At 36.4% G+C, this 13,168-nt stretch overlaps 1 protein-coding gene across 15 annotated transcripts in view; it reads left to right on the plus strand.

Moving 5' to 3' along the window:
• The first annotated feature begins 5,239 nt into the window (after window positions 1-5,239).
• The window catches only part of LOC6542747 (serine-rich adhesin for platelets), a 35,498-nt gene continuing 27,569 nt past the window's right edge, over window positions 5,240-13,168 (plus strand). For 7 of the 15 annotated variants that reach the window (XM_026978455.1, XM_026978457.1, XM_026978462.1 and 4 more), the window contains exon 1: window positions 5,240-5,423. The gene's annotated coding sequence lies outside the window, so the exon portion shown is untranslated. Of the gene's footprint in view, window positions 6,186-13,168 lie in introns of all 15 variants that reach the window. The other 8 variants (XM_026978458.1, XM_026978453.1, XM_026978454.1 and 5 more) reach the window with 4 other exon arrangements.

Genomic DNA, 13,168 nt, shown 5'->3' on the forward strand with positions numbered 1-13,168 from the left:
ACAAGATAGAATGCTATGGTCGAGTTCCGCGACTATCAGATACCCAATTCTTAATCATCACATCAAAAATATTACAAAAAAATTTAACAAAAATAAATTTCTAAATTTGAATGCAGATTTTCAGAGAATTTCGCCAGAAACATTTAGAGGTATGCCACTTCAAAATCCGATGAAGGAAAGTTGAGTTATGGAGTATGGAACTTCAGCCTTGACACATTTTTTAATTTCTTTGAATTTCTACACATCATGCATCAGAAAAATTACAAAAAATTAAAAAAAAAATAAATTTCTAAATTTGAATGCAGATGTTTAGAGAATTTCGCCAGAAACATTTAGAGGTATGCCACTTCAAAATCCGAGAAGGAAAGTTGAGTTATGGAGTATGGAACTTCAGCCTTAGCACATTTTTTAATTTCTTTGAATTTCTACACAGCATACATCAGAAAAAATTACAAAAAATTAAAAAAAAAAATAAATTTCTAAATTTGAATGCAGATGTTTAGGGATTTTCGCCAGAAACATTTAGAGGTATGCCACTTCAAAATCCGATGAAGGAAAGTTGAGTTATGGAGTATGGAACTTCAGCCTTGACACATTTTTTAATTTCTTTGAATTTCTACACATCATACATCAGAAAAAATTACAAAAAATTAAAAAAAAAATAAATTTCTAAATTTGAATGCAGATGTTTAGGGATTTTCGCCAGAAACATTTAGAGGTATGCCACTTCAAAATCCGATGAAGGAAAGTTGAGTTATGGAGTATGGAACTTCAGCCTTGACACATTTTTTAATTTCTTTGAATTTCTACACATCATACATCAGAAAAATGACAAAAAATTAAAAAAAAAATAAATTTCTAAATTTGAATGCAGATGTTTAGAGAATTTCGCCAGAAACATTTAGAGGTATGCCACTTCAAAATCCGATGAAGGAAAGTTGAGTTATGGAGTATGGAACTTCAGCCTTGACACATTTTTTAATTTCTTTGAATTTCTACACATCATGCATCAGAAAAATTACAAAAAATTAAAAAAAAAATAAATTTCTAAATTTGAATGCAGATGTTTAGAGAATTTCGCCAGAAACATTTAGAGGTATGCCACTTCAAAATCCGATGAAGGAAAGTTGAGTTATGGAGTATGGAACTTCAGCCTTAGCACATTTTTTAATTTCTTTGAATTTCTACACAGCATACATCAGAAAAAATTACAAAAAATTAAAAAAAAAATAAATTTCTAAATTTGAATGCAGATGTTTAGGGATTTTCGCCAGAAACATTTAGAGGTATGCCACTTCAAAATCCGATTACGATTAGTTGAGTTATGGAGTATGGAACTTCAGCCTTGACACATTTTTTAATTTCTTTGAATTTCTACACATCATACATCAGAAAAATTACAAAAAATTAAAACAAAAATAAATTTCTAAATTTGAATGATAATTAAAAAACATTAAAAAACATTTAGAGGTATGCCACTTCAAAATCCGATGAAGGAAAGTTGAGTTATGGAGTATGGAACTTCAGCCTTGACACATTTTTTAATTTCTTTGAATTTCTACACATCATACATCAGAAAAATTACAAAAAATTAAAAAAAAAATAAATTTCTAAATTTGAATGCAGATGTTTAAAGATTTTTTCCAGAAACATTTAGAGGTATGCCACTTCAAAATCCGATGAAGGAAAGTTGAGTTATGGAGTATGGAACTTAAGCCTTGACACATTTTTTAATTTCTTTGAATTTCTACACATCTTCACATCTACACATCTTTTCATCAGAAAAATTACAAAAAATTAAAAAAAAAATAAATTTCTAAATTTGAATGCAGATGTTTAGAGATTTTCGCCAGAAACATTTAGAGGTATGCCACTTCAAAATCCGATTACGATTAGTTGAGTTATGGAGTATGGAACTTCAGCCTTGACACATTTTTTAATTTCTTTGAATTTCTACACATCATACATCAGAAAAATTACAAAAAATTAAAAAAAAAATAAATTTTTAAATTTGAATGCAGATGTTTAGGGATTTTCGCCAGAAACATTTAGAGGTATGCCACTTCAAAATCCGATGAAGGAAAGTTGAGTTATGGAGTATGGAACTTCAGCCTTGACACATTTTTTAATTTCTTTGAATTTCTACACATTATACATCAGAAAAATGACAAAAAATTAAAAAAAAAATAAATTTCTAAATTTGAATGCAGATGCTTAGGGATTTTCGCCAGAAACATTTAGAGGTATGCCACTTCAAAATCCGATGAAGGAAAGTTGAGTTATGGAGTATGGAACTTCAGCCTTGACACATTTTTTAATTTCTTTGAATTTCTACACATCATACATCAGAAAAATTACAAAAAATTAAAAAAAAAATAAATTTCTAAATTTGAATGCAGATGTTTAGAGATTTTCGCCAGAAACATTTAGAGGTATGCCACTTCAAAATCCGATGAAGGAAAGTTGAGTTATGGAGTATGGAACTTCAGCCTTGACACATTTTTTAATTTCTTTGAATTTCTACACATCATACATCAGAAAAATTACAAAAAATTAAAAAAAAAATAAATTTCTAAATTTGAATGCAGATGTTTAGAGAATTTCGCCAGAAACATTTAGAGGTATGCCTCTTCAAAATCCGATTAAGGAAAGTTGAGTTATGGAGTATGGAACTTCAGCCTTGACACATTTTTTAATTTCTTTGAATTTCTACACATCATACATCAGAAAAATTACAAAAAATTAAAAAAAAAATAAATTTCAAAATTTGAATGCAGATGTTTAAAGATTTTTGCCAGAAACATTTAGAGGTATGCCACTTCAAAATCCGATGAAGGAAAGTTGAGTTATGGAGTATGGAACTTCAGCCTTGACACATTTTTTAATTTCTTTGAATTTCTACACATCTTACATCAGAAAAATTACAAAAAATTAAAAAAAAAATAAATTTCTAAATTTGAATGCAGATGTTTAGAGATTTTCGCCAGAAACATTTAGAGGTATGCCACTTCAAAATCCGATGAAGGAAAGTTGAGTTATGGAGTATGGAACTTCAGCCTTAGCACATTTTTTAATTTCTTTGAATTTCTACACATCATGCATCAGAAAAATGACAAAAAATTTAAAAAAAAATAAATTTCTAAATTTGGACGCAGATGTTTAGAGAATTTCGCAAGAAACATTTAGAGGTATGCCACTTCAAAATCCGATGAAGGAAAGTTGAGTTATGGAGTATGGAACTTCAGCCTTAGCACATTTTTTAATTTCTTTGAATTTCTACTCATCATACATCAGAAAAATTACAAAAAATTAAAAAAAAAATAAATTTCTAAATTTGAACGCAGATGTTTAGAGAATTTCGCAAGAAACATTTAGAGGTATGCCACTTCAAAATCCGATGAAGGAAAGTTGAGTTATGGAGTATGGAACTTCAGCCTTAGCACATTTTTTAATTTCTTTGAATTTCTACTCATCATACATCAGAAAAATTACAAAAAATTAAAAAAAAAATAAATTTCTAAATTTGAATGCAGGTGTTTAGAGATTTTCGCCAGAAACATTTAGAGGTATGCCACTTCAAAATCCGATTAAGATTAGTTGAGTTATGGAGTATAGAACTTTAGCCTTAGCACATCTTTTAATTTCTTTGAATTTCTACAACGTCATCACATCAAAAAACGAGTTCGACACGGTTATTGATCCTGATCAAGAATATATAAACTTTATATGGTCGGAAACGCTTCCTTCTGCCTGTTACATACTTCTGAACGAATCTAGTATACCCTTTTACTCTACGAGTAACGGGTATAATAACACTTATAAATGCAATTTGTAGACCCAGCGACGACAGCTCACAACTCGTGCCATAACTTTCAAATGCGATTTGTTCAAAAATTTGTTCCAGAAACCGGTGGAAGAAGGGAACGGCATGACAGCAGTTGGCCAGGCTAACAGCAAACCGACCAACCGACTAACCAATTCGCGGATCTGAATAAGTCCAAATCCAATTTCAATTGCATTGCGAATGCAGCAGCCAGAGCCCCACGTTTTTGAACTATGCAACCCCGAAAGGGTCAAGTGGCGCGTGTAGCGAAAGCCATGGCTAAAACCTCAAACCGCTGCCAGCAGTAGCCAATCCAACTGGGTTTTATGCCTAGCATATAGATGGCCACCCACTGAAGGGTTTTCCAAACGAAGGAGAACCGATCTCCCAGCCGAGCATTCGATCTTCATGCCCCAGTGCGTGGCGAGACCTTACTTGCGTCTGAACTTGACATGCATATGTACGCGTAGATACATACTTGTATATACAATGTACATATGGTATAGTACCCCCCGGTCACCGATTCACAAGTCGATCGTGATTAACCGGCTGGTGCGTGTTGCATGAGTGCTGTAGGTAGGGTAGTAATCAGTCTAGACTGCATTGGGCTCATCCCACGTTCAGCATTGAGATATGTTCGCATATCGAAAGTGTGCTGTTCCAATTAATGGCTTAATTTGCCCACCCAGTCGGACCCAATGACACCTTAAGGCTGAAAACAATAAATGTTTAATTAGCCGGAGTCACAAGCATCGTAAAAATATGTATAATAAAGCCCAATTTCGGTGCAAGACCCATAAAGTCTGGTTCAATGGCACACTCGATACGGATACGTAACGTAGGCTGCCTTTACGTTACGTAGAAAACGCCGGTAGTCTGACAAGCAAAAGCCGGCTGAAAAGAGTTGGTAAGAGAGTGGTGAGTAGGGTTGTCGATGCTTGCAAAGAATCTTAAATCACGAAACAATAATTTAATACAAAATTTGCATTACAAGCACTTGGGTTCTCAAGGTTATCTTTTGACTTGACAAAAAAGGTGTAGTTGCGATAAGATATGATATCATTTGCTGTCGTTTAACTTATTGAAAGCATTCAATTGTTATTAACTTATATTGCTCAGCTCCTTTTTGAGATAGAAACATAAATCACCATTTACCACAATGAGTTAGGCAGAGTGTGTAGGTATGGTTATTGTGAGCCATAATAAATACACTTATCCCCCTGCGAAAAAAGTGGAGCTAAGCCAAAGAGCGGCTTCGACCCGGTTCTCTTTTCGTAACTTTGTATTGGGCCTAGGAAATCTCTTTGCAGCAGAGAGCCGCTCCCAACGGGGCTGACATCATCGAGAGGCCCAGTCTCCTCCGGACATGGCCAAGTTAAAAAACTATAGCCAGATTGTCGGATTGTCGGCTATTTAATGCGCGGTGCGAGCGCGAAACTCTTTTAGTACAGCGTTGGCGTGCGAGACAGACGGTTCGGTTTCTGGGAAGCTTTGAAGCCTCAAAACGAGTTCGTTATAAAGCAAATATTAATGTGTATATAGCTGTGTGTGCCAGCAGACACTGTATGAACACACACACTTCTCTGTGCCGAAAACAAAAGTATACAAATAATCTAGAAACAAAACACGAGTAAACATTAAAGAGTGCTTGAATGTTGTGACTTCGAGTGAAGCCAAGCGTTGAGTGTGAAATGCAAAACGGGCAAATTCAAGACCCCGAGATCACAAAGTTCGTCTCAAAGACTGAGCAGCCCGAGTCCCGAAAACAATTGCAAAGAAAGTGAAAGATCAGAGACAGAAAAGGAAAAGTCCGAGAAAGGGAAAGGTTGTGGCTACTCGAGTTTTCATTTCAGATGCTCCGTCAGGTGCATCGAGATTAGAAGCCTCCGGTTGCCATTTATTCCCCTGAATGCAAACAGCTGTTGCACTCAGACAATCGCCCACTGATCATTGAGACTTTTTGCCACAAAGCGAACATTTTCAATAATTTTTGTCCAATGCCTGGCTGACTACGCGTTTTTCGTACTCAACGAGAGCTAACAAAAATTATTAAAAATAAAATAAAATCGCGTATACCACGCGTTTTTGTATTAAGTCGATTTGCCATTGATTCATTGAGCCCCTTGTCTGTGTGCCTTTGTGTGTGTGTGTGTGCCTGCGCGTACGTGAGTATTGGTGAATACAATCAACGGAGCACGGAGAAAAAAGGAAAAAAGCGGCCAAGCGACATTGATGCCAATCGGCAGTGCATTTGTTGTTGCTGTTTGCATCGGACCAGAATATAATGAAATAAAGCCAAATAAAATATAAGCTAAAACGCCTTCAGTGGACTTTAGGCTGCAAAGAGATATCAAACGGACAGGTACGTGCAATTCGTCTCATTTTGATTTATTTCAATTGAGCCCAGAGCCATAAATTGTCATGTATATTTTGCTAGACTTGCTAGGCACTAAAACTCACATGCTTATTTTCAGAAATTCGGTGAGTGGAGTTAGTACCTATGATGAATTGCTGCTAGAAAATCAAACAGCTAATGAGAAAATAACTATAGTCGATGATGCAATATATCAGTCAGAAAATTGAGGAAAATTTAGATATTCACCATGAACATGACATATACAAATAATAATTAAGAGATAACTTGATTGAGTTCCAGGATAAATTAAACAAACAAACATATGTACACAGTATATATAAGACTAGTCATATTTTAGCTGAGGTCATTGACTAGCTAGGGCATATTGTTTTGAAGTGCTGTTAATTTATTTCTTATTCAAAACTGAGAAACATTGCAAATGAAAGAATACATTCTCTTTTATGCTAGGAAACCAATCCCATAATTATAATAATGATTTCCGAAGTCATTTCGCCCTGCTCCATTTAAAGGCATCCAACAATAGAAGAGAACATTCTTATGCTTTCCTTTGTCTGATTTATAAAGTTATTTTTCTCAGTTAATTATTTGGTCTGCCATGATATTTTGTTTACTCCGAAGTTTGCCAATTTATCTTACTACCACCTCCACCCAACTCATCAGCGATCATTGGGGAACCAAATCACCCTATCTATATATCATGAATCATTAATATATTTTTGAACAATTGGGGTTCAATGATTCTAGTGCTGGGCATGAGTTCCCAGAATGCCCATTAGTCATCAGAATGTCCAGACCAGATCTGAATATACCACTCAACCCATATCGGGATAGTTGTCTGGTTTTTTCTTATTTACACATTTATTTCTATAAGAAATTCAATACTAACGGTTTCATTTTATGTGCACCGAAACTTAGTTATATTTATGACTATATCCAGTGATTTCGGGGACTACAAATGTCGCATTAGAAACTTGTGGCGTCCATTAGTGCAAATTACCATTGGGCTCAAAAGGTGTTGGCCCCAATTGTCACCTCAGAAAGATATTGAAACGGAAAACTGGGTGTGGAACTCGCAGCTTATGGCATATTGCATTACTTCGTCAAAAAACTGCGATAATACTCGATTTCTTTACCTCTACATGGTATTTTTTACGTATTTCTATGGGCACGCGCCTGTTGGTCGTTTTATCGGTCGAGCTGAATGTCAAAGTTAGAACTTGCTCATGGCAGCTGAAGTTGACATTAAGACCATTTCAACACCACAGCGAGAGACTTTTTAATCAAGCTGAAGCTATCCATGGCTTTTAGAAAAATAAAACGAATAATCCAGTCAGTTCCCAATTGAATGGATTGCAAATTAGTGTAGCTCCTCACGTTTATTGTCGCATTTGGTATGCCAAAATTGCAACTGACACTTTGGTTTACACACCCTTTTTGACCGAAAAAGGTTTAATGGTGAATGCGGTCCAAATTTCATCTTTTGTGGAATTTTCTTTGTATTCTCTATTGAAATATCATTAATGATATTTTTGACTTTTTCAAACGAAATATATTTCTATTGTTATATTTAAAAATCAAATAACACGCTTAATTTATAAAGGCAAAGCATTTTGTTTTCATAATTATTAGCTGTACCTTGTATGGCTGAGGCATAAACAAAATTCTTTATAAATCATTTTGTAGCTAATGTTTCCAATGAACTTTGGCAGGTCGTTTGCAATTCGTTTGCATTTCGCATCAAAATATTTATCTCTTGGCATTAACTTTTTGGTTTGGAACAGGATGTTCAAATGTGATTCATAGAAAATATGGAATTAAAGCCTGTGTCAAGGTCTTTTACTGGCTATGATGAGCTCAGCAGGCTTGCTGATTTCGGCTTGGAGCACACACTTAAAGTGACTGTTTTCTTAGTTTGTCATTTTCAGTCCTATAATTTTTCATCATCGCCAGCCATAATTGAACCATAAACACCTCTAAACATGCTACTATATTTAAAATACTGCAGAACCCCACACATCGTGGTGGTGACCCACCCATCACAACTGGCAAACGACCCACACGACATCGATTGTTTCGCTTCATTTTTCATTTTTTCCAAGACAATGCCAAATCATTGAGCAGCCAAAAAACTGCAGCAAACAAACACCTCCGCAAAAACAGACAGCGACCACGATCCACTGAACGGTGAACAGTTAACGGTGGGGCCCAGCCTATAGACGTGTTTAATCAATTTAAATTACCTTCAATTAGGCTCTTTGTTCGCGGTCCCGTGGACATTGCGAAAAGTCTTTAGTTCGGCAACAGCATCTGCATAAATGAAATGCAAATGAGGAAATGCCACTAATTTGTTTAGATTCCCCGAGTCTGAAATGGATGCATGCATATCTAACATAACTTCAGCATTGGCCAATGGCTGGCAATTAAACGTTTAATGGCTTCATTCGATATGCATAATGGACAGAGTTTCGGAGTTTGGTGGGTGTCGGCTTTGCTTTTAGATTTATAAAATGCAAATGTACTACTGAGTCATAAAGTTATTTCATAGAGCATAGAGTGCGGACAGTTCCAGGAGGGGCTGAGGATATTGTTATAAGAATTTATTGTAGCTCGGAGTGATTTCTGATGATATTTTAAGCTGCTCATTAATCGGATTTAAATTACCTTCCGATTTCTTGTATGTATACCATTTATACAATTTTAATGAAAACTTGATAAAAAAAAGTACATTTAAACATATTAATTTTTTTTATAACCAAAGCAGTTAAAATTTTAACATTAATACTAAGTAGACGTAAAGATGTCAACAGCCCCACAGCTGAAAATTTTCTCAAAATCACAAAAACATCAACAAACAGCCAAAGCAGCCATTCCAATACGAAAGACTTAGGACACAAACTTGATCAAGATTACTCTGCCGCGAATGCATGTAATTAATCTCTTTATCCAAACTCGGCGACTCTGCTCTAAGTGAAAGTTTCCATTGCCAATCGTCTAAATATCAAACTGTCTGCGTTCGTCAACTGTCACTTCAATCCACCTCCCATCCTGCTGGTACCATTTAAATGAGCCGTCAAATCGGCACCCCAACTGAGACGCGTCTCCTAGCTTGTGTCATTGAACCAACAAATCAAAAGCCGCTTACCAAAAGTCTCACAAAAACTGTTGCCTTACAGTCGTCAACGCTCCGGATTGATGACAAGCCAAGTAATGGCAAGTGACAATTATTTACGCGGCAGAGTGTCATAAAATAGTGGAATGAAAAAGGCTGCAACAAACCTCAACTAAAACCAGTAACCAAATGACAGCGAACAAAAAGCCGAAATGTTTTTATTGACGTCATTCCATGGAACCACCAAGCCGACAGGCAACAAACTTTTAATGTGGAGAAAATCCAGGCACCGTCCAGATTTTGCGGGAGGATCCAGGGGGCTGGTCAGGCCAACCAACCCCACCCGCTGAGCCGTAACCGAAGCCAAAGCCAAAAACTGCTTGCGAATTGTAATAATTGCAAACAATTACAGAGACACTAAGGCGAGGTGAAAAAATGAGATCCACGAGAAGGGGTCTATTTTTAGAAGACTATTTGATACCCCGCAAATAAAAATGTTCAGCTGATTAAAATCTTTGTAAAATAGCTAGGATATGCGTTTAAGCTATTTAGCTTCTTAACGAATTCCAAATATCTTGTCGATTATTAGACAAAGTGTTTTGTTGAGCATTTTAACATGAGCACCATTTAACCGAAGCCGCACCATAAAACTGAATACCCCCTGTTAAAAATCACCCATTGGTCGCGGACATCAAACTCTGGCCATTGTCTTGTCTGAGATTTTGCCATATTTTGTGGAGCATATTTTCCCTGATCAGGGGTTAACTCATTGGAGCCATCATATGGGTGCAGGGAAGCCATATTAACTTCCATTAGTTGGGGGTTCAGTTCGGTTCAGATCTGAGTGGGCTCCTGTCCCAAAGCCTAGCTTTTTGTTTATTTAGCTTAAGTTGCCTGCATAAATTATGTTCACGATATTCTCGTGTTCAGAGGGACGTCACCTTTGGTCTCTCGCCTTGTGCCTTTTTTCTTCGGTTTTTAGGGGATTTTTGGTTATGGGCTTAATGTGGGGCTGCCAATTACGAGCATGAAGGTCTTTGACTGCGCAATCTAAGCAGCGCCAAGCTCTACAATACAGCTAGAAAATTTGTAACATTTTTTGTGGTCTCAGTTTTAGTTGATGTTGGTATTTCATTTCTGGCGTTTTAAAGCATTTTCTGTCTTGTGTTTCATGGTTTTAATTTGTGCGTCTTTGCTTATCCGATGAAGTCAAGCAATTATATTTCTTATTATTGCTTATTTTTTCATCTTGAACGTTTTTTCCAATACTTTTCACGCTCTTGAGTTGATTGGCTTGCAAAATGCCTAAAGTATGGCAATGAAAATAGTTGTGCAATGTGTAAGAGATAATCGCGATTTTACATGCTGGTCCAATGCAAATGCTATCCGTAGCATAGAGATATACATATTTATTTTCCAACAGTTTTCATTATTTTTTCAAGCCGTTCCCACTTACACTTTCTGTCATCGTTGCAAGAAAACTGACGTCCGACAGAAACAATTTTTTTCAATTAACTCTGATCGCCAATCGCAATTAACTTTTACACGATTTCTAAATTGAAAACTTTGACAGACGATCGGAGCTTTTCCGTTAACCCACATAATTTGCTTCATCAATTGTTTGTTTACTTAACTTGTTTTACCATTTGAATTTTAATGTTTTAATTAGCTGCAACCACAATCTATTAATTAGCTAGAATTTTTGCAACGAATGTAGGTAAACAATTGCCAAGCTTCAGGGCTTAATTGCCAGCCAACTAATTCGAATCAAGTGACGAATTTCATACAACACGCGGGCCATAAAATAAATATATAAAAATGTATTGTTAGTCCGCCTCCGCGATTAAAATTTTAATAAATTATTTGTCTAAGTCTATGCTTTTACTATGTGGCATTATAAAACAAAGAGAGAACCTTTTTGAAACTGAATACATTTTAATAAAAACCATTTCTTAAATTGACATCGCCAAAAAAAACAAGATCTTTAACTTAAAATTAAGATAAAAATGTTGCAACAAATGTGTTGGTTTCTAGTTCATTTTTGTAGCGTCGTTTTGAGCGTTTTTTGATAGCTCAATTTCCTCTGTTTACATTTTGGTCGTTAGAAAAGTTCAAGTTGAAATTTAATAATGCGGGCTAATTGGCTGGAGTTATATAACCGCGTTTATATGGGGCGATATGCAAATTTTTGTCGGCACACACGTGAAGGTCGTCGCTGACCTAGAATTAAAGACAGAAATGGCTTTGTGTACTATTGAGGTGCGATAACTGGGCGAGGAAATAAGCAATTTCAGGTTTCATTTTCGGGCTGTTTTCTGGGCCCTGACCATGAAAATTAATTGACTTCGTACAGCGAGGGAATACTCAATAATACTCTCTATCTTTGCACATTATCGACGGCTTGGCAAGTCAGGTTATAATAAGTCCATTGGCCCAGCGGGTTCAGTTATCTGTCAGGGTGCAGTACTATATTTTGTGTTACTCAATACCAAAATGCGGAACTTCGATAACAATTTTCCTTGCAATATAACTTGCGGCTGTGCCCGACACTCAGAGACAGTCAGACATAATTTCCTTGAACTTTTTCGACTTCATTCTGCGCTTGGGTGGCTTTCACTTTTCCATTTCGCTGTTCACTTTTCCTTAACAACTCACTTTTGTATCGATTATTGATTATTGCTCTCATTTCGGTCCATGTGTTTTTTCTTCTTTGCTTTTGAAATGAAAAGTTTTCGTTTCGCCATTTGTCATAATTAATTTTTGCGCTTTATGATTTAATTGTTGAAAGAAATGGCCACAACTGAAAATCACCGGCTGCACAAAGTGAACATTTTGAAAGTCATTAGGTCTGTGGCCGGATTCAAGTCTTTTATCAAGTCTGCCCTCTACTGTTGCTTTAGACGTGATGCGGTGTGATTGAGTGTCGTCGTAGGTGATAAATCGACCGAAGCGAAAGTTACAATACCTTTGGAGTAGTAGAAATACTACTATTTTTCTTGAGACTGCTGCTCTAGGGAATATTATATTAATTTTTGAGCTAATAAATTCTTCATTTAACAGTTAGATTGCTTTACTTCGTTGTTTGTCTCTAAATTCTTTGATTGATTATAATCTTGATTTTCATTTTAAATATTCAATTTTATAGCTCGAGAGGCCTATGAGTACTAAGAAAATCTTCCTCAATTGCGCAATTTTCACCACTGATTGCTGGCCGAAACTACTTAGCAAAAATACAAGTCATCCTCCGGCCAGATTTGCATTTGCGCTTATGGCCATTGCACAAGCCACCTCATTATATTCAGTTTGAAAGTTAGTCGATGGGGCAAGCAAATGGCGGCGTGTTGATCAGCAATTTAGAATATTTTTCCGCCTTCAGTTTGTTTTTCCTTGTTGAGGCCAAAAAGCGCAGCACAAAAGATCTCGAATGGTGGAGGGCCCAGATTTCATTTCCTGTTTCTTGGACACTTTGTAGCATTACTGCTGTGTTTGGTGGCACAGCTGTTGCATTTATCATGTAACTCACACAGAGACGGACATCTGGTGGCAGGGGGAAAAACGGCGGCAAGAGGTGGTAAGAGCCCTTAGAGCCCCGGCCAAACAAGCTGCTGCATTGATTTCCTTTTTGCTATCTTGACAGCATTAACTTTTGGGGGCTGAAGGGGCCCAAGGGGGGTGGATGGGGGGCCAACACTTCGACAGAGACAAACGAAATAAATGCGCGATCGGGCGATAAACTATTTTTAAAGACAGCCACAAAAGGAACAAACGACGCAGCGGCCGCAAAGGTAATAACAACAGGAAAGAAATGATTTAAAAGGGGGGTTAGGCTGACTTGATGCCCTGTACACATCGAGGTGTA

The sequence above is a fragment of the Drosophila erecta genome, unplaced genomic scaffold (assembly GCF_003286155.1).
Source record: "Drosophila erecta strain 14021-0224.00,06,07 unplaced genomic scaffold, DereRS2 tig00000055-arrow-pilon, whole genome shotgun sequence".
Taxonomy (NCBI): Eukaryota; Metazoa; Arthropoda; class Insecta; order Diptera; family Drosophilidae; genus Drosophila; species Drosophila erecta.